The sequence below is a fragment of the Lynx rufus genome, unplaced genomic scaffold (assembly GCF_022079265.1).
Source record: "Lynx rufus isolate CCGP_SWC_20201006 ecotype Redwood Valley unplaced genomic scaffold, mLynRuf1.p SCAF_4, whole genome shotgun sequence".
NCBI lineage: Eukaryota > Metazoa > Chordata > Mammalia > Carnivora > Felidae > Lynx > Lynx rufus.
The window spans coordinates 112,092,529-112,111,767 of record NW_025814856.1 but is presented as its reverse complement, the minus strand read 5'-3'; the positions used below and the strand labels follow the sequence as shown (position 1 = coordinate 112,111,767).

At 37.0% G+C, this 19,239-nt stretch overlaps 1 protein-coding gene across 1 annotated transcript in view; it reads right to left on the bottom strand.

Annotated features, from left to right (window-relative positions):
• Positions 1–19,239, bottom strand: part of HDAC9 (histone deacetylase 9) — a 742,193-nt gene that overhangs the window by 241,172 nt on the left and 481,782 nt on the right. The window lies entirely within an intron of this gene.

The window sequence follows — 19,239 nt, the reverse complement described above, 5'->3', positions numbered from 1 at the left end:
ATATTTGCAAATAACATATCAGATAAAGGGTTAGTATCCAAAATCTATAAAGAATTTATCAAAGACAACACCCAAAAAATAAATAATCCAGTGAAGAAATGGGCAAAAAAACAGGAATAGACACTTCTCCAAAGAAGACATCCAGATGGCTAACAGATACATGAAAAAATGCTCAACATCACTCATCATCAGGGAAATACAAATCAAAACCACAAGGAGATACCACCTTACACCTGTCAGAATGGCTAACATTAGCAACTGAGGCAACAACAGATGTTGGTGAGGATATGGAGAAAAAGGATCTCTTTTGCATTGTTGGTGGCAATGCAAGCTGGTGCAGCCACTCTGGAAAACAGTATGGAGGTTCCTCAAAAAACTAAAAATAGAACTACCCTACAACCCAGCAATTGCATTACTAGGTATTTATCCAAGGGACACAGGGATGCTGTTTCGAAGGGACACATGCACACCAATGTTTATAGCAGCACTATCAACAATAGCCAAAGTATGGAAAGAGCCCAAATGTCCATCTATGGATGAATGGATGAATAAGATGTGGGGTGTGTGTGTGTGTGTGTATATATATATATATATATATATAGTGGAATATTACTCAGCAATCAAAAAGAATGAAATCTTGCCATTTGCAACTATGTGGATGGAATTGGAGGGTATTATGCTAAGTGAAATTAGTCAGTCAGAGAAAGACAAAAATCATATGACTTCACTCATATGAGGACTTTAAGAGACAAAACAGATGAACACAAGGGAAGGGAAAAAATAATATAGAAAACAGGGAGGGGGACAAAACAGGAGACTCATAAATATGGAGAACAAACTGAGGGTTATGGGAGGGGTTATAGGAAAGGGGATGGGCTCAATGGGGAAGGGGCACTGAGGAATCTACTCCCGAAATCATTGTTGCACTATATGCTAATTTGGATGTAAATTAAAAAAAATAAAAAACAAGTTATATATAAAAAAAAGAACAATTGGTCTAAACTTACTTTATTGTTTGGGGGAGAGAAAGCTAATAATGATAATAATAATAATAATAACAAGTGCTGAATAAATAATTAGTTAACTGTGGGGGAGGGGTTCAGAGCTAAGTTCATAAAACAAGCAAGTAACCTGAATTAGTCTATTACAGGTGTAACTGGATTCTTGGAATGAGGAAAGAAATAAAATAAAGCAGAAGAAATACTAAAGAGATAATGACTGAGAGTTTATCAAAAAAAGTGAGACCACAGATCCAAAAAATTCAAAACAGAACTACAAAAAAATGCCATCAATTCAATTACAAAAACAAAACCACACCTAGACACATCACTATCAAATTGCTAAAATATTAAAAAAAAAAATCCTGAAGGAAGCCAGAGAAAAGAAACACATTACATAAAATCTTGAACTAAGAACAGGAATGTTAGCATATTTCTTAGCAGAAACTATTTAAGCTAGGAAACAATGGAGTCACATCTTCAAAGTTTTCAAAGGATAAACATGTCAATCCAGAATTCTATACGAACAAAAATATCTTTAAAAGGTAAAATAAAAATTTTCAGAAAAATAACTGCTGAAGTATTATACTTCCATCAGACCTGAAATACAAAAAATGGTAACGAAAAACACTCAGGAAATGAAGAGTGCTGAAAATCATAATTATGAAGGCTCATATAAAAGAGACTTTTCCCTTATTTTTATTCCCTTAAAACCTTGACTGTCTAAAGCAAAAACAATAACAATTTTATTGAGGGTTTTATGGCACATGTAAAAAGTCAGATGTATGCCAACAAAATATGTAGAATGAGAGGACTGCAAACAAACTACTATAAGATTGTCACATTATATAAGAAGTAGTGTAATATTACTGACTTTGAAATGTATTAATTAATAAACGTATATACTAGAGAAACTACTAAAAATATAGATAAAATAAGCCTATAATGGAAATAAAAATATAATTCTCAAAAATATTCAAATCAAAGGAAAGCAGAAAAAAGAAAAAGAAAACAAGCAAAAACAGATGTAACAAGTATATAACAACTAACAAGATGGTTGATTTAAATTCAACCATAGCAAAACCTCCCTAATATAGAACACTGTTATTCAAAGTGTAGTCCATGGAACCATGGTGGTCCCAGTCTGACAACAAGATAAACAAAAGCAAGCCTTTAGAAACTTTTATAACAAATTTTTGGAATAATTTTATATCTGTTGAACCTAATAAAAATGAATTTGCATTTTGTATGGTTTTTAATCTCTTTTTTAGTAATTCTTTTTTATTACATTTTACAAGAGCGTTGCTCTGTGACAGGAAATAAAATGTAAGCAAGCAAAATCTTGTCCTTTACCACATAATAATTTGAGGAGCACTGATTTCACAGAGAAAGGACTTTCCTTCCAAATTACACAAAGATCGAATTCTACTTGGGTAAGAGAGCCACAAAGAAAAGATAAAGCTACAGGTAAAATTGGAAATGCGTTAAGAGTTTGAAAATAAATTAACCCTAACAAGATAAGTTGTACCAAGAGAGAATGTCTACCAATATAATTTGTCAAAGCATTATACTACTAGTTTGTACCTAGAGGCTTTCATAGCCCCAGGATTTGGAGAAATTGTCAGGTTTTTTAATAAGCTTTTTAACAGATTTTCCAAGGAGCCAATCTTTGGACTCTTCCACTTTATTCCATTATTTTAGGTGATAGCTTTGGCAATGGCTTCATCACTGTTTAGTGCAGTATTACCTTATCTATTTTTTGACTCTAGAGTTAGAGTTAGAGGAGACCTTGAAAACTATTTCCATTTACAAGCTGTTCAAACATGGGCAAGTTTATTAACCATGCTCTAAATAAAATGGAGATGAAACCACCTTAGTCACAGGATTATATCACCTTCCTCATAGGATTATTATTAGCATTAAATTAGTCAATGCATGTAAAGTGTTTAACATAGTGCAACACAACAATGAAAGTAGTAAGTTCTCAGTAAATATGTTCACTAAGAGAAAAAAAAATTCCAGAGTTTTGGTTCCAACATTACTTTTTATTCCGCGGCACATCAAAAACAAAAATCATCTGTGATAATGCTAGAAGCCAGAAACTACTTCTAATCAGAAAGCTACATTTTTTTTTTTTTTTTTTTTTTTTTTTTTTTAGCTGCATATGGATCTAGTTCAACTGGAGTTTCCTGAATGAATGTGGGCCTTTTCCAAGCACATCCAGCATAGCTGAATCTCTGGCACCCGAAACAAAGCTAATGCTCTGAAAAGCCACACGTGATAGAAATTAAGCTACCTGTACTGAAAGTGGATATGAAAGTATTTTAAAAGGGAAAGAGAATGACTTAGAAGAAAAGGAATTTAGGCACAGTCTCCTTTGTATAATCGAAACTTAGCTTGTTGATTCTTTTCGGAAATATTCCCAGAGTTAAAATATAATACTAGTTTGCCCATTAACAGAACAGGTTTCATACGCACTGAGCATGGTTAATGTGGTACATGATTCTTCCACGGATGCCTTGAATATTTCATCCTGAAAGTTAGGAACCAAAAGTCCTCAGCCAATACTAAGCAGTTCAGTAAACAGCTGCTGCTATGCTATGCTGCTGCTTGGGCCACAGGGCATTTTTGAATAATTGAGTTTAAGCTTAAATAATGATCAGATGCCCGTAGAAACCTCCTGAGAGACATCAGACTTAACAAAGAAACAGAGGTTTCATCAAAGTACTGATTCTATACCATTTTAGGCATGTTGTATAAAAGTTAAACTATGAAGGAAATTAAGTATCTTTTTAACTTTTGCATTACTTCAGGTAAAATACCTATTTTAAATGAATCATCCATTGTGGATCAGCTATTTCTGCAGACAGTATCTTGATTTGGTAACTTAGAAATTATCTAATATTTTTTTAAAATCACTGAAATCATCTCAGTTTTATTTAATTTCTGAGAAATTCTAGTTTTAATTTTTCAACATAGCTTATTCTTTTTTAAGCTCTATACAATATGTATAATGACATCTGCAAGCCAAATTTCTTATTTGTTTTAGGAAATAGAATAATTACCTTTTTCCACTTAAGAAGTATTTGAGAAGTTCAATATTTTTCTATCCTCAAGCCTCTACTCTTAGGGCTAGAACTGAAGATTACAATACATATTTTCTTTTCGGCAACAGTAAAAGTTGGGGTGGGAGTAGGAAAGATTCAAAGAGAGAAAAGCTTAGACTGTTAGTAGATTCAGGGAAAGAGAGAACAAGTCAAACTTACTACTCAAAGAAAGCACAAAGTAAATATCTCTGGTCAGCATCTAAAAAAGATGCAGGGGATGGATCGGGGCAACAAATAAGTGCCAGACACTGTGTTAAACATTTTAGAAACATTACCTAATTTATTCCTCATGTACTATTAGTCACTTTAACAAAAGAGGAAACTGAGCTTCAGAGAGGTTAAGTAATTCGAACAGTTACACAGTTGATAAGACACAGAACTGGGATTTCAATCAAAGTCAACCCTAGATAATAGATTTTGATATGGATGGAATTGTGTTCTCCCCAAATTCAAACGATGAAGATCTAACCCCAATTTGACCATATTTGCAGATAGGGACTTTAAAGAGGCAATATGACTGGTGTCCCTGTAAGTAGAGAAAGAGACACCAGTTATGTGCGCACAGAGAAAAAGCCATGTAAAGACACAGTGGAAAAAGTGTCCATCTGCAAACCACAGAGATAGGCCTGAGGAGAAACCAATCCTGCCTGCAACTTGATCTTTAATTTCCAATCTCTAGCACTATTAGAAAATACCTATTTTTTAAAACAACATAGAGTTGACGAAATCTTCACTGCTGTCAGGGATAGGATAAAGATATATTTTTCTATCCTGGGCATTAGCATCTTAAGAATAAATGGGGAATGATTGTTTAAAAAGCTAACCAAGAGGCACCTGGGTGGCTCAGTACATTAAGCGTATGACTTCAGCTGAGGTCACGATCTCACGGCTCACAAGTTCGAGCCTCTCGTCGGCTCTGTGCTGATGGCTCACAGCCTGGAGCCTGCTTCAGATTCTGTGTCTCACTCTCTCTCTGCCCCTCCACCATTTGTGCTCTCTCTCTCTTAAAAATAAACAAACATGATGATTCCTAAACCAGAGAGAGACCCAGTAAAAAAAGAGAACTACAGGCCAATATCCCTGATGAATATGGATGCAAAAATTCTCAGTAAGATACTAGCAAATCAAATTCAACAGCATATAAAAAGAATTATTCACCATGATCAAGTGGGATTCATTCCTGGGATGCAGGGCTGGTTCAACATTTGCAAATCAATCAACATGATACATCACATTAATAAAAGAAAAGATAAGAACCATATGATCCTGTCAATCAATGCAGAAAAGGCATTTGACAAAATTCAGCAAACTTACTTAATAAAAACCCTCAAGAAAGTCGGGATAGAAGGAACATACTTAAACATCATAAAAGCCATTTATGAAAAGCCCACAGCTCACATCATCCTCAATGGAGAAAAACTGAGAGCTTTTTCCCTGAGATCAGGAACACGACAGGGATGCCCACTCTCACCGCTGTTGTTTAACATAGCGTTGGAAGTTCTAGCATCAGCAAGCAGACAATCAAAGGCATCAAAATCGGCAAAGATGAAGTTAAGCTTTCACTTTTTGCAGACGACATATTATACATGGAAAATCCGATAGACTCCACCAAAAGTCTGCTAGAACAGATACATGAATTTAGCAAAGTTGCAGGATACAAAATGAATGTACAGAAATCAGTTGCATTCTTATACACTAATAATGAAGCAACAGAAAGACAAATAAAGAAACTGATCCCATTCACAATTGCACCAAGAAGCATAAAACACCTAGGGATAAATCTAACCAAAGATGTAAAAAATCTGTATGCTGAAAACTATAGAAAGCTTATGAAGGAAATTGAAGAAGATATAAAGAAATGGAAAAACATTCCGTGCTCATGGACTGGAAGAATAAATATTGTCAAAATGTCAATACTACCCAAAGCTATCTACACATTCAATGCAATCCCAATCAAAATTGCACCAGCATTCTTCTCGAAGCTAGAACAAGCAATCCTAAAATTCATATGGAACCACAAAAGGCCCCGAATAGCCAAAGGAATTTTGAAGAGGAAGGCCAAAGCAGGAGGCATCACAATCCCAGACTTTAGCCTCTACTACAAAGCTGTCATCATCAAGACAGCATGGTATTGGCACAAAAACAGACACATAGACCAATGGAATAGAATATAAACCCCAGAACTAGACCCACAGAAGTATGGCCAACTCATCTTTGACAAAGCAGGAAAGAACATCCAATGGAAAAAAGACAGTCTCTTTAACAAATGGTGCTGGGAGAACTGGACAGCAACATGCAGAAGGATGAAACTAGACCACCTTCTCACACCATTCACAAAAATAAACTCAAAATGGATAAAGGACCTGAATGTGAGACAGGAAACCATCAAAACACTAGAGGAGAAAGCAGGAAAAGATCTCTCTGACCTCAGTAATAGCAATTTTTTACTGGACACATCCCCAAAGGCAAGGGAATTAAAAGCAAAAATGAACTACTGGGACCTTATGAAGATAAAAAAGCTTCTGTACAGCAAAGGAAACAACCAACAAAACTAAAAGGCAACCAACGGAATGGGAAAAGATATTTGCAAATGACATATCGGACAAAGGGCTAGTATCCAAAATCTATAAAGAGCTCACCGAACTCCACACCCGAAAAACAAATAACCCAGTGAAGAAATGGGCAGAAAACATGAATAGACATTCTCCAAAGAAGACATCCGGATGGCCAACAGGCACATGAAAAGATGCTCAACGTCGCTCCTCATCAGGGAAATACAAATCAAAATCACACTCAGATATCACCTCACGCCAGTCAGAGTGGCCAAAATGAACACATCAGGAGACTATAGATGCTGGAGAGGATGTGGAGAAACGGGAACCCTCTTGCACTGTTGGTGGGAATGCAAACTGGTGCAGCCACTCTGGAAAACAGTGTGGAGGTTCCTCAGAAAATTAAAAATAGACCTACCCTATGACCCAGCAGTAGCACTGCTAGGAATTTACCCAAGGGATACAGGAGTACTGATGCATAGGGGCACTTGTACCCCAATGTTTATAACAGCACTCTCAACAATAGCCAAATTGTGGAAAAAGCCTAAATGTCCATCAAGTGATGAATGGATAAAGAAATTGTGGTTTATACACACAATGGAGTACTACGTGGCAATGAGAAAGAATGAAATATGGCTCTTTGTAACAACGTGGATGGAACTGGAGAATGTTATGCTAAGTGAAATAAGCCATGCAGAGAAACACAGATACCATATGTTTTCACTCTTATGTGGATCCTGAGAAACTTAACAGAAACCCATGCGGGAGGGGAAGGAAAAAAAAAGAGCTTAGAGTGGGAGAGAGCCAAAGCATAAGAGACTCCTAAAAACTGAGAACAAACTGAGGGTTGATGGGGGGTGGGAGGGAGGGGACGGTGGGTGATGGGTATTAAGGAGGGTACTTTTGGGATGAGCACTGGGTGTTGTATGGAAACCAATTTGACAATAAATTTCATATATTGAAAAAAATAAAATAAAATAAAAAAATAAACATGAAAAATGTTTTTAAATAAAAAAATAAAAAATAAAAGGTTAATCAGGTTTTATAAGTAGATGTTTTTGTTTTGTTTGTTTTGTACGTGTTTCTTTTCTTTCCTCTGGATTTCCTTGCAGTAGGCTAGTTACATGATGTTCCATATACAGGATGACTGTGAAACTTGGAAAACAATCAATAACTTCATGAGATACCTGAGCTATTATTTAGGAATACCCTATATTTATATAGCTACTGGTAAACAATGATTTCTGTTGTTGAAGCTAGCCAGTCTGTGGTGTCTTTATATGGCAGCCTGAGCAGACAAATGCAGATAAGAACTAAAAAAAGATTTTCTATATTGTTTGTTCTATAGATCTCTTCTTAATGATATATGACGAGAACTAGTGTTAAGAGCCATGAGCGCAGTGCTAAGGGTGTATCTTCACACATCTGACACATAATAGATCCTTAATAAATGTGTGCCAAGAGAATCAATTAATGGATGGAAATAAGTCAATTCTATAGTGATATATTTCTTGACAGGGTTTGACTCTGGCTAAAATGTAAAAATAGTTTCCCTATTCAAGTCCTGCATTACATCACTGATTTCGTGAAGAACATGTTTCTTTAGTTAGCACCACACCTAGATCTATAGCTTTCATTTGCTAGCATTAGGTTCCTCCTTTCTCTAGCTTGATAACCAGCAACATCTGGGGTGCCTCTAGGGCCCCCAACCTCTGTCATGGTGTACCCCTACTCATCATAGAACTTCCAGGTCTTAACTATTTGCCCTAAGAAGACAAGACATCCCTGTAAGTCTTTGTCAACCAGATCCCCAGTATCAAGTTAATGGGAGCCTGCTTTATGATCGCTCCAGAAAAACTGATTTTTTAAAGCTATTTTAGGGGTGCCTGGGTGGCTCAGGTCATGATATCATGGTCTGTGAGTTCAAGCCCTACCTCAAGCTCTGCACTGACAGTTCAGAGCCTGCTCCAGATCCTCTTCTTCCTATCTCTACCCCTCCCCCAAACACACCTTCTCACTCTTTCAAAATAAATAAATAAACTTAAAAAAATTTGTTTTAAATTTAGATAAAGTATTACCACATAGTAATACCATATTTGACCCCCAAAGGAGATGATAAAGTATGTTTCATTAATTACCTCTACTTCAGAGATAAAGAAATTGAAGCCTAGAAAAATTAAATTATTTGCCCCTTTGTAGTCACACAGGATCTTATCATTCAAGGTATGGTTCATGGATCAGCAACACTGACATCATATGGGTAAGAGATGCAGAATTTCAGGCCCCATCCAGTTCTGTTGAATCAGAGACAATGTGGAGACTTGAATCCAAATGTTCTAATTTCTAAATCAAGTTTCTCTGTGTATCTCATTACAAGGGCTTCTGAAAACAATCTCCATATCCTTCTTACTAGTCTCCCTAAACTGCCACGATTCTAACGGGAGAACATTAGCTGGGTAGTATGTCAGATGGGACCTGAAGGTTTCAGGACTTTGAAGAAGATTTAAAATCATACCTTTGAGGCAGCAGCTTCTTTATTCTTTGCAAAACAGGACCTAATGAGGGCCACCCATCAGAATGCAGTAGGTCCATTCACTACACAGAGTTGCCACTAATAACCTACATCACCATATTTGATCCTCATAATAATGCAATGAGAGAGGCCCAACAGTCTCCATTTTAAAGATGAAGAAATTGTGGCTAAGATAAGTCAAATAACTATAAGATAGAGTTTACATTGCTGATTTCTCTGACTCTAGAGCTAGGTGGAAAGACATACGCCCTAAAGCCATAAAACCACTCAAGGAAGGTTCCGCGTTATTTAGGTAGCAGTACTTCAGAATCTCTTGAAAGCCCTCTGTAATCTGGGCGATTCCTGTAGGAGTATGTTGACAGTCATATTTCTGGGCCAAGGACCTATAGTATTCTTCATTGTATTCTTTGGTTGGCTCTGCAGCCTTTAACAATGGCCTCCTCCCTTCTCCCATGTGATACAACATGCCTGTTCTTTGAATGTATATATTCATTTCATGTTAGATGTTCTGCTGAAATCCTGAGACTTTTGAAATGGAGCTGGGATGGATTTATGATGACAATGTGTGGGTAAACCCACATGCTTTCTCTCTTTTGTTCAACACTAAGAGGAACACATGAATGACAGCCCACTCTCTTGGGATCACTTGTAGGTTATAATGCCCACACCTTAGCTTTTTTAGTCATGGTGAGATGAAAAAGAAATAGAGAAGCTATAGGGAGGACCTTCAGATTCCAAGTAAAACCATGGATATGATGAATGAATACTGTGACCGATATTCCATATGGAAAGAAGGCGTGAACTATTAATGAAGCAGCTGGAAGAGACAAGGGGCATGCCATGTACATTAATGCTCTACCATAACCCCCCTTCCAGTATGATCAACTGCTTTCTGACAGCCCTGACCTTACATGTACAATTTCTAGTCACTCTTCATCTTCACAAAAATATCCCTTTGCTATTTATGTGCCGCTGATGAGAATAAGTATAGGAACATATCTGTTATGGCTGTGCTGCATCTTACGATTCTGATTCTTATTTAAGGTACTGGTGGACTCAAGGATTTCCCAATAATATATGAATTACTTTGGGTTATGTGATCAAAGAATCTCAGAGTCCTTATTGCTATTCATAGTAATCGGCTGGTCAGTCCCACCAAGACTGAATTAGAGATATAGCCAAGTAAGACCATCTCAGTATTTTCCTACTACTTCATTTAATCTGGTGAACACGCTATGGAAAGTATATTTCATAATATGCTAATCCTTGTAAGTACTGGACAGTGCATGTTAGAGCCCTGTTTCTTCCAAGACAGCTTAATAAAATTAACTCTAACTCCATAGGTGTGTAAAATGAGATTCTATCTTACTCATCCCACAGTGGTTTGGTCCAGTTTCAGAGGTTTTTCATTATTTTAGTTCAAATTACAATGCTGTGTATAGGTGCATAATTTTCACCCCAAATTAATGATGCCTGAGAGCATGGATAATACCTTAACAGGAAGTACAATAAAAAAGAAAAGGCTTTCAGCAAAAGAAATAATTGTGCTTTATTATGGCTAGGATTATTCTCATTTGGGAAATGAGTGTTGATAATCATATGAGGTTGAAATTATGGTAAGTTGTGTGTGCACAGTACTGTGGTCAAGAGCTTGGGAATCAGGAGATCTCTACTTCGCCACCTACTAATTGTGTGACTTGAACAAGTTACTCCCTTCTCTGAACCTCAGTTTCCTTTTCTGTAGAGTAGAAAGCCCAAGTTACACCTTTAGTAACAAGACTTCTGGGAATGCTGTGAAGATTAAGACATGAGGTAGGTTATCACTGGAAGCTCCATGTAAAGACAGTGAATCAGTCCAGTTCTACAAGAACCAATAAACAGGTATGTTTTAAAGGGTTCTCTATGGCCCTGCTGGAGAGGTCAGGGCATCTCACCTAATAGATAATCACCTCATCAAGTCAACCTTCTGTACACTATTAGGTTTAAAGTTAAGGGTTATAATTTTACTTAGATGGTTAGAGTACAGCTGTAAACAACTTAGCTGAAATTTTTTGTTGGTTCATCCCATTTAATACTGAAGATATTAAGAGTATCAGCAACAGAAATTTAATAGTAAACATAGCCCTGGAATTCAGACCCCAAAGTTTGTGCTCCTTGTGCTGTATACACACAGCACACAACTGGCAATGAACAAATAGAGAAGTCATCATCCTTTGCTTCATTCACTAACCTAATGGGATCAATAAATCAGTTATCTTGACTCTCACAGCTCAGATATACATCAGCAGGGACCAGCTGGAGACAACTGAGGACACAATACAATAGCATCCATTAAAGAAGCAGCTAAAATGCACATGAAAAACCACTGGGAAATATAATACAAATGTCAGGGCATTTTAAATATACTTGAAAATGGCAGGTGTTAGACTATTGTATCTAATTTGCAGCTGCACAATATGGGAAACTATGTCCAAATAATGTTCCCAGGGACTGGGAACCCCAAAGCACATAATGCTGCTAAGATCTGGAGCTACCCAGATGTCTCACAGCCACAGCCTGGATAATTGTGCCCCTACCTTCAAGATCCTCCAAGGTCAGATCTTAAGAGAGATTTCAGGAACTACAGGGTTGCCTGTAATTGAACTTGCCCCCACCTCCACCACCACTCTTAAATCCAGGAGTCAAAAAAGTAGGCCCTGAACTCTGTGTGTTCAGGACAGAACCCTATCCCAAGATGGTCACATCTTCATAGGCAGGAGTGAAGATGGGGACCCGGAAACTCTGAGCAGTCTTGACAAGCCTACCCTCATGCTCCCTGTTATCCCTCCTTAATTTAGTCACCACAAGAAGCCAGGACTCCCAGGTCATCTGTCACCCAGAAATGCTGATCTCCAAAAGATAACACTTTCCATTAACCACCAGTTCTGTCCCCAAGCCCCACCAGATTCCATACTGTCTTCCTTCCTTGCTTTCTTTTCTGCAGAATATTCATCATTACACACACATATCTGAACTAATGCATATTTGCTTACCTGTCTCCCCCACCAGGATAGAATTTTTTTCTGTTTTACTCATTGCTGTACTTATAGTTTCTTAGCATATAGTAAGCCCTCAGTACACATTTATTGTGTAAACAAGTGAATAAGTGAGTGAATAAATTCTGCCCGAAGCTGTGAGTATATTACATCTAAAGGCCAATTCATTTTGTGTGTTTGACTTCTTTCTTCACTTGCTTTTAATGGAATAGTGAGCTGATGCTAGAGAGTGCATTCACTTGCTAGCTCTCAAAATGAAGATTTGATGCCTCTAAGAAACCTGAGACAGGAAAGCTGTCTTGCATAAATCTTTCATTAGAAAAATGACTTTGGATTTTGTTCAATTAAGAGACCAGATATTTTGCCTTCAGTCCATATCATCATGGACTCTCAGGTCTTTCTCATAAAGTTGATGAACAGCAATAGAGGAAGCTTAACACAGTGTACAAGCGATAAGCCTAATAAGGGATATGATTGAGAACTGATAAGAAAATAAAAATTTTTAAATAAGAATATGAGGCTAGAGTTGCTCCATACTTAGCACATAGGAGGCTCTCAAAACCTATTTTTTTAATGGATATATGAATAGATGTTGACAAGTCTGAAAGAGGGGCAATAGGTTAATTAAAAAGTCATCTATTTAGTAGCAAAGAATTTCACTACTTTTAGGCCTTGTTTTCATTTCTTTGAATGGCCACACTTCAAAATGGTACAGGATCATTTTAAAGGATATCTACATGTGCCCATAGTAAACATTAATTAGAGGCCATATAAATCATATTAGTTAGAATATGGTAACAAAATAAATTAACCAAATGATTTTGGGTATATATCATTCTCAAATGTATTAGTGTTTTAACAGTCTTCATTAAAAAATGATTCAATGTATGCTTTGTTTATAAGATACTGCTTACTCTTTCAAGTTCTTAATTTTAATTATTCTATATCTTAAGAGAAGACGTTGTACAGTAATAATGATGTTGCTTGCCTATGAGTCAGGAGCTATGGGTTCTACCCAGGAGTGTGGAATGGTTAAGTCCTAGGGACTCTGCCATGAACTGATTGCTATGGCTCATGCATTCAGCAAACTAATTTATTTAAGTTTTGGAATTTGAAATATATTATATGAAAATTTAGAAATTATGCTTTACTAAACTTTCTGTCAAAATACTTAACAAAGAAAAATCCAATAGGCTGTATCAATATTCTGCATTGGACATTAGTTTGTCATAGAGATTAATGTTGGGATCAGGATCCAGGGTAGAGATGTGACAAATAAAAATATTAATTAAGTTTTTTCACATCAAAATGAAAAGGTGAGATGGGCCAGGATTTAGGTCTATTTTAAGCTGCACAACATAGAAGCTGACCAAAGATTCCTTTTCTTCTAAGTACTATTTCGTTTGTCAACTCTAAGTGTTCATCTGACCTCAGGCCTTATGTTTTCTTGACAATAGAAGTGGCAACCAATTTATGATTGTATATTTGAATTTATTCAAGTATGTTTTAATTTCTGAGAGCTTTTGTTTCACAGAACCATAAATTTCTTGAATTAGAAGCTTAATGTTCACCAAACCCATTTACCTTTAGGAATAGCATAATCTAAGTTTCAATTTCTTTAGAGAAAATTATTACAGACAAGAGAAAGATTATAGAACGAGAAATTCCAGAAATTGGTATGTTTTCTTCTTCTCTGCTATTGACAGTACTTTGGTTGATTGACAGTGTTGCTCATACAGTTTTTTATAGGTGTTGTGGTCCCAAGAATGTAAAAAACACATGTGTAGGGCTTTGATGATGGCATTTTTAAGCTATCTCATGTTGACAACAGAAGAATTTTAATAGCTTTGTTATATACATGTGTACTTTAAATAGGAAAATGAAATTGGAACTTGAAAATGCATCCTGTTGTGCTTAGCCATAAAGTCAAAGCAATAGAAAGAATTTAATCACAAATGAGATGCTACAGCGAAGTGAATTGAGGAGGAACTTAAGGTTTTCATTTCTAATTGTCCTCTTTCCTGCCATGAACACCAGATACTTAAAGATTATATGCAATTTTACATTTTGTAGTAAACACAGAGTAACATATAGATGTTTATCTCTGTAGGGAATGCCATCTACTTCCCTGTAACTATTATTGAGTATATACAATTAGCATACTCTATGCAATACTGGAAACATCCTTTGTTATTTAGAAGGCATCTCCTAGCTTGCATAATATTTTGCCCCACACCTAGAGCAACATGATCTTTTTGTGGAATCCATAACATGAACCAAAATTCTGAAACAATTTCATTAGGGCAGTTTATCAGTGTTACTTTTTCCAGGTGCCGAGTGGTATTCCTGCTAGTATCATTTGCATCCAGTTTAAAACTAATGAAAATCCAAATGGGAAAGGGGAGATGGGAAAAAGAGAAATCCCAAATCTTAGTGGGTCCTCTTATTATGCTGAGGGAAGAGGGCTGTGATGCCTCTCTGATAGCGGCAGCGGAGGAGATGAGCACTGATTGCAAGCTACGTTTGAGCTGAACATTAATACAAGGGAAATCAACATAATCCTGATTACCGCATGTGAGAAACAGATGCCACCCCCAACTCTGCAGATGTAAGTGCCCGCTTAGGACAACTGGATGGGAACAGCACATAATGTGTGCACTTACGATAAGGAACATATAAATTTTGGCATAAACATTAGGTGTTGTTGTTGCTTAAGGGAAAAAAATTCCCTCCTAATCAGCAATAGCTTGATGCAATTTTTAATAATATGGTGTGTTATTATGACCTAAACAATTAATGTCTGGACGTGTAGCCCTACCTCATACTCATAACCACCCCCCATACACATGCACACACTCATACAAATATATTCATTCCTAATTGTTCTTGAAAATTTATTTACCTTATGACTACTTGAATAGTTTCAACATCACTCTTCTTTCTTTTCTGTTCTGGAAGCCCCCTCCATTGTGTTTCTACAGCACAACATTTGTCCAAATCAGCCCAATGAATAGGCTATGAGCAAATGAGAAAAGTGGCCTTGTCTCATCAGTAACTACATTCCTGCACCTTATCTAATTACTGGCACAAAGTGATTTTTCCTACCCTTTACTCTTCATATGATAGCATTTGTTATGCCTTCTAAAATACTGATTGTGTTTCTAAGAAGACCACTCTGAAGAGCAGGATAAAAATATATTAGTCTAGTATTTCTGTTACGTTGAATTTAACAATCTGTCTATAGATTTGGTCAGAAAATAAATAATCTCCTGATATTATAACACAATAAAGAAAGTCAGAGAGGTCCTTTAAAAAGACTTGCCACTAGATTTTTTTTTCTACTGTTATTGGGGAAGAACCAATGTAATGTAATAAATGGGTAAAATGATATAAAGATACAAATGTAGTATCAAATTGACTATTTGATACTTTTGAACGTATGTACATATATAATACTTATATATACGTAAATATTATATATCAGGGGGAAGAGCTTAGATTATAACTATGACAGAATGAAAGAGAATTTGAGACATTTCATCCAAACCTGCTTCCTATACAGCAAGTATAGTTAGAACATAAATGAAATGTATGCTGAAAACCTCAGGGCAATGGAAATGAGCCTTAAATTACCTCCCCACAACCACCTAATCCTTCTCCCCATCTCCCCCTCTCCAAATCACACAAATGACATCTCTAACCTCCACAGTGTGTCAGATTTAGGAGTTATCAAATAGAATACGGGCAGAGTAAAAGTTTGTAATAAAAATCCAGCTTTGTGTTCACAGATTGACTGAGTTGCTGCCGGAGAAGGTGCCTTGATAAAACCTCACAGGGCCTCATTTTTGGCACATCTTTGACCAGTTAGGCGGGCCCAGATTCTGCCCATGCTCAGCAATTCCTCATTCCTCCTAGGAAATTGTTCTGCCTCTTCCACAGCTCCTCCTCCTCCAATCAAGGGTCTGACACTGCCCATTGACCACGTTTATTTTTCTGCCTTTTGGCACCAGGAGCCTGTCTGTTGTAGGATAAAAGTGGAATTCTCTGCTGTCTGCAGGGCTTTCCCCAGGGAACAGAGCATGAAACCCAAACTTATATATAAAATCATATCCTGTTTGCAAACATCATATTCCCTTTGCTTCTCACTAATCTGGTCCTGTAAACCCCAGCACAGCTTGAGAGCCCATTCCTCATCTAAACAAATGCCATAAGCCCCTTTATACTTTTACAACCATGTCAAAAAATAATATTGCCTGCCAATAGTGATGTGATTGGAGTTGCCTCCTCCGAGCCATAAAAGAAGTGCAGAGTCTGTTATCAATTTCTCTAAGTGTATCATGGGAATTATGGGTCGATTCAGTTCCAAGTTATAAATGACAACTCAAAAGCCGCAGAAGTGTTTGAAGTTGGGAGCTGATGACGACATTATCATAAAAGCCTGCTCGTCCTTGCTTTTGTGGTTTTTTTGTGGCCTATCAAGTGAAGAGGGAAAAATAAAGCTGAGAAATGATTTCAAGATTTCTTCACACAGCAGCAGGTCAGATGGCTAGAAAAATGATCACTATTTTTAGTGATATACCCTTAGGAGTGAGAACTAAAGTGGTCCTGCACTGGGTTTTATTTTCAGAGTCCCTTAATTATTTATGCCATTATACAATGACCAAGTCCTGCGATTTGGTAAAATGCTCTCTGCAACTGATGCATTTTCTGCAGTGCAATCACATAATGAGAAATGAGTCATGCCCTAGTAACTAACAAAATGAGAACCAAACACAAAGAAATTAGAAACCCTTGAGATTGTTGCTCAAAGTGTAATTCTGGAAAATATACCTGAAAGAAACTTAAGTACCATTTGCCCTTTGAGCAACTTAGCCAACACTGTCAAATGTTCATATGCAGAGTATACTTATCATGATGAGCACTGGGTAATGTACTGAATTGTTGAATCACTATATTGTACACCTAAATCTAATAAAATACTGTATCCTAACTATACTAGAATTTTAAAAATTTTAAAAAAGTATTATATACAATTTTAGGGGCAAATTTAATAAGAAGTAGGGATTTTCTGATTTCACAACATCCCAGGTATTCTCCTCAAAATCCAGTCAATCCATTAGCCTTCAGCAGGTATATATTAAAGCCATCTAGTAGCAAGTATATATTCCAGGAACTAGAGTTTCCTTTAACAATTGGGGAGCACTAAGTATTTTAGGATTCAAACTAATGGGTCCATCTTAGATGATCTGAACTAGAAGAGTGCCTTAAGACAGGGCAATTTCAGTGGTTTCCAAGTTCTCTGGGAAGAGAGCTTATGAAGTTGGACCACTCTCGGTTCATACTGGGTATCTTTGTATACTCTGTATGTCTAGAACTATCCCAAAGGTAAAAATTTAGACTGGTAGAAACACAAAGGATTCAGAATTTCTCTTAGGACTTGTATCAAAACCCAAAATCTGAGGGGTAAGGAGGTTTCTGAATGCCTCAGAACACAATTTGGTCTCTGGAAGAAAAAAAAGCCAAATCAAACTAGTTTTTTTTTTTTTAATTTATTTTTTTAATGTTTATTCATTTTTGAGAGGAGAGAGACAGAGACAGAGTGTGAGAAGGGGAGGGGCAGAGAGTGAGGGAGACACAGAACCTGAAGCAGGCTCCAGGCTTTGAGCTGCCAGCACAGAGCCTGACGCGGGGCCCAAACCCACAGACTGTGAAATCGTGACCTCAGCAGAAGGTGGACACTCGACCAACTGAGCCAACCAGGCGTCCCAAACTAGTTCTTTACAGTTTCAACATGGACAAGCTTGTGCATGCACATGCATGCATAACACACACGTTCACACTCACCAGTGTGAACCTTCAGAAGACCAATAGGCCAATCTAATAAAGAGAAGTGCCTCTCTCCAGCCCTCTTCAATACTGATGAAGTCAAGCTAATCCAGTCTTCCTCCTCCCCTCTGTCTGCCAAAGCTACATTTACCTACCACCACTGCTGTCACCAAGGATTAAGACAGTGTTTGGAAACATTATGAAGGACTTATTTTATGACACTCACTTTGCTTTATGTTGGGCATACAGGGACAAAAGCAGCAGTGACCCTTCATTCCTTGGGCACTTCTAAGAATTTACTAGAACAGTTCGAGCTAAAGAATAAGAAGCTACCTTGGTATGAGTTTAAGCAGTTTAAATAGAGGTACTTTGTGTTCAAGGGATAATATAGTATAGGCACAACCCAAGTCAGACTTGGGAGGTAGATCCTAAGGAGCTGTCCTCATTTCAGCTCTGCGTCATGTATTAAATGTAAAGGAGTGGGAGTTTGATGACCATCACTCTTTTAACAGCTTTGATTTCCTCCCTATCATTGAATCTTCTAAGTAGCCATTAGCTTTGTTTCATTCTTTGCCTCATTTTCAGGTACTCAGTCATTCTCTTAAAATGGGCACTTGGGATGTTAAAAAATAACGACAAAGCCAATGCCATCCGTTGTCAATGAAACCTAATTTAAAAGTCAGTTTATCCTCTGCTTTCTAGAATAATTTTGCAAGTTCCTGGCTTCACGTGGGTTTGCTAAAAGTAAGGAGGGTTTAATGTAGGATAGTGATTATACTGAGCTCAAGGTCAAAAAGTGAAGCTCACTGGTGAGCTGCCACAAAAGGAACATTACATCAGCCACAGTGCTGCAATGCTAGGCTCCAGGGACTAGCCTACTGAAGACAAACGGCATGGAAAGAACAAATAAGCTCTTTTAGAACTCCTGCACATGGACACGCACATCAACCTCATACTTTTAGACTTTTACCCGTTACTGTGTGACTTCAGGAAAATAAGGTCATTTCTCTGAGCCTTCAGTTTCTCATCTGCAAAATGGTATTAATAACTATTTTACAAAACTGGTATAAACCTGGTATAATGTTAACAAACTATAAATTCCAAGCAGATTTTGGTTCTTGTAGCTGCCATTTATATTTCTGAAGAGGATAGAATCATAGGTGAAGAAACAAAAAGATTATCCTTGTT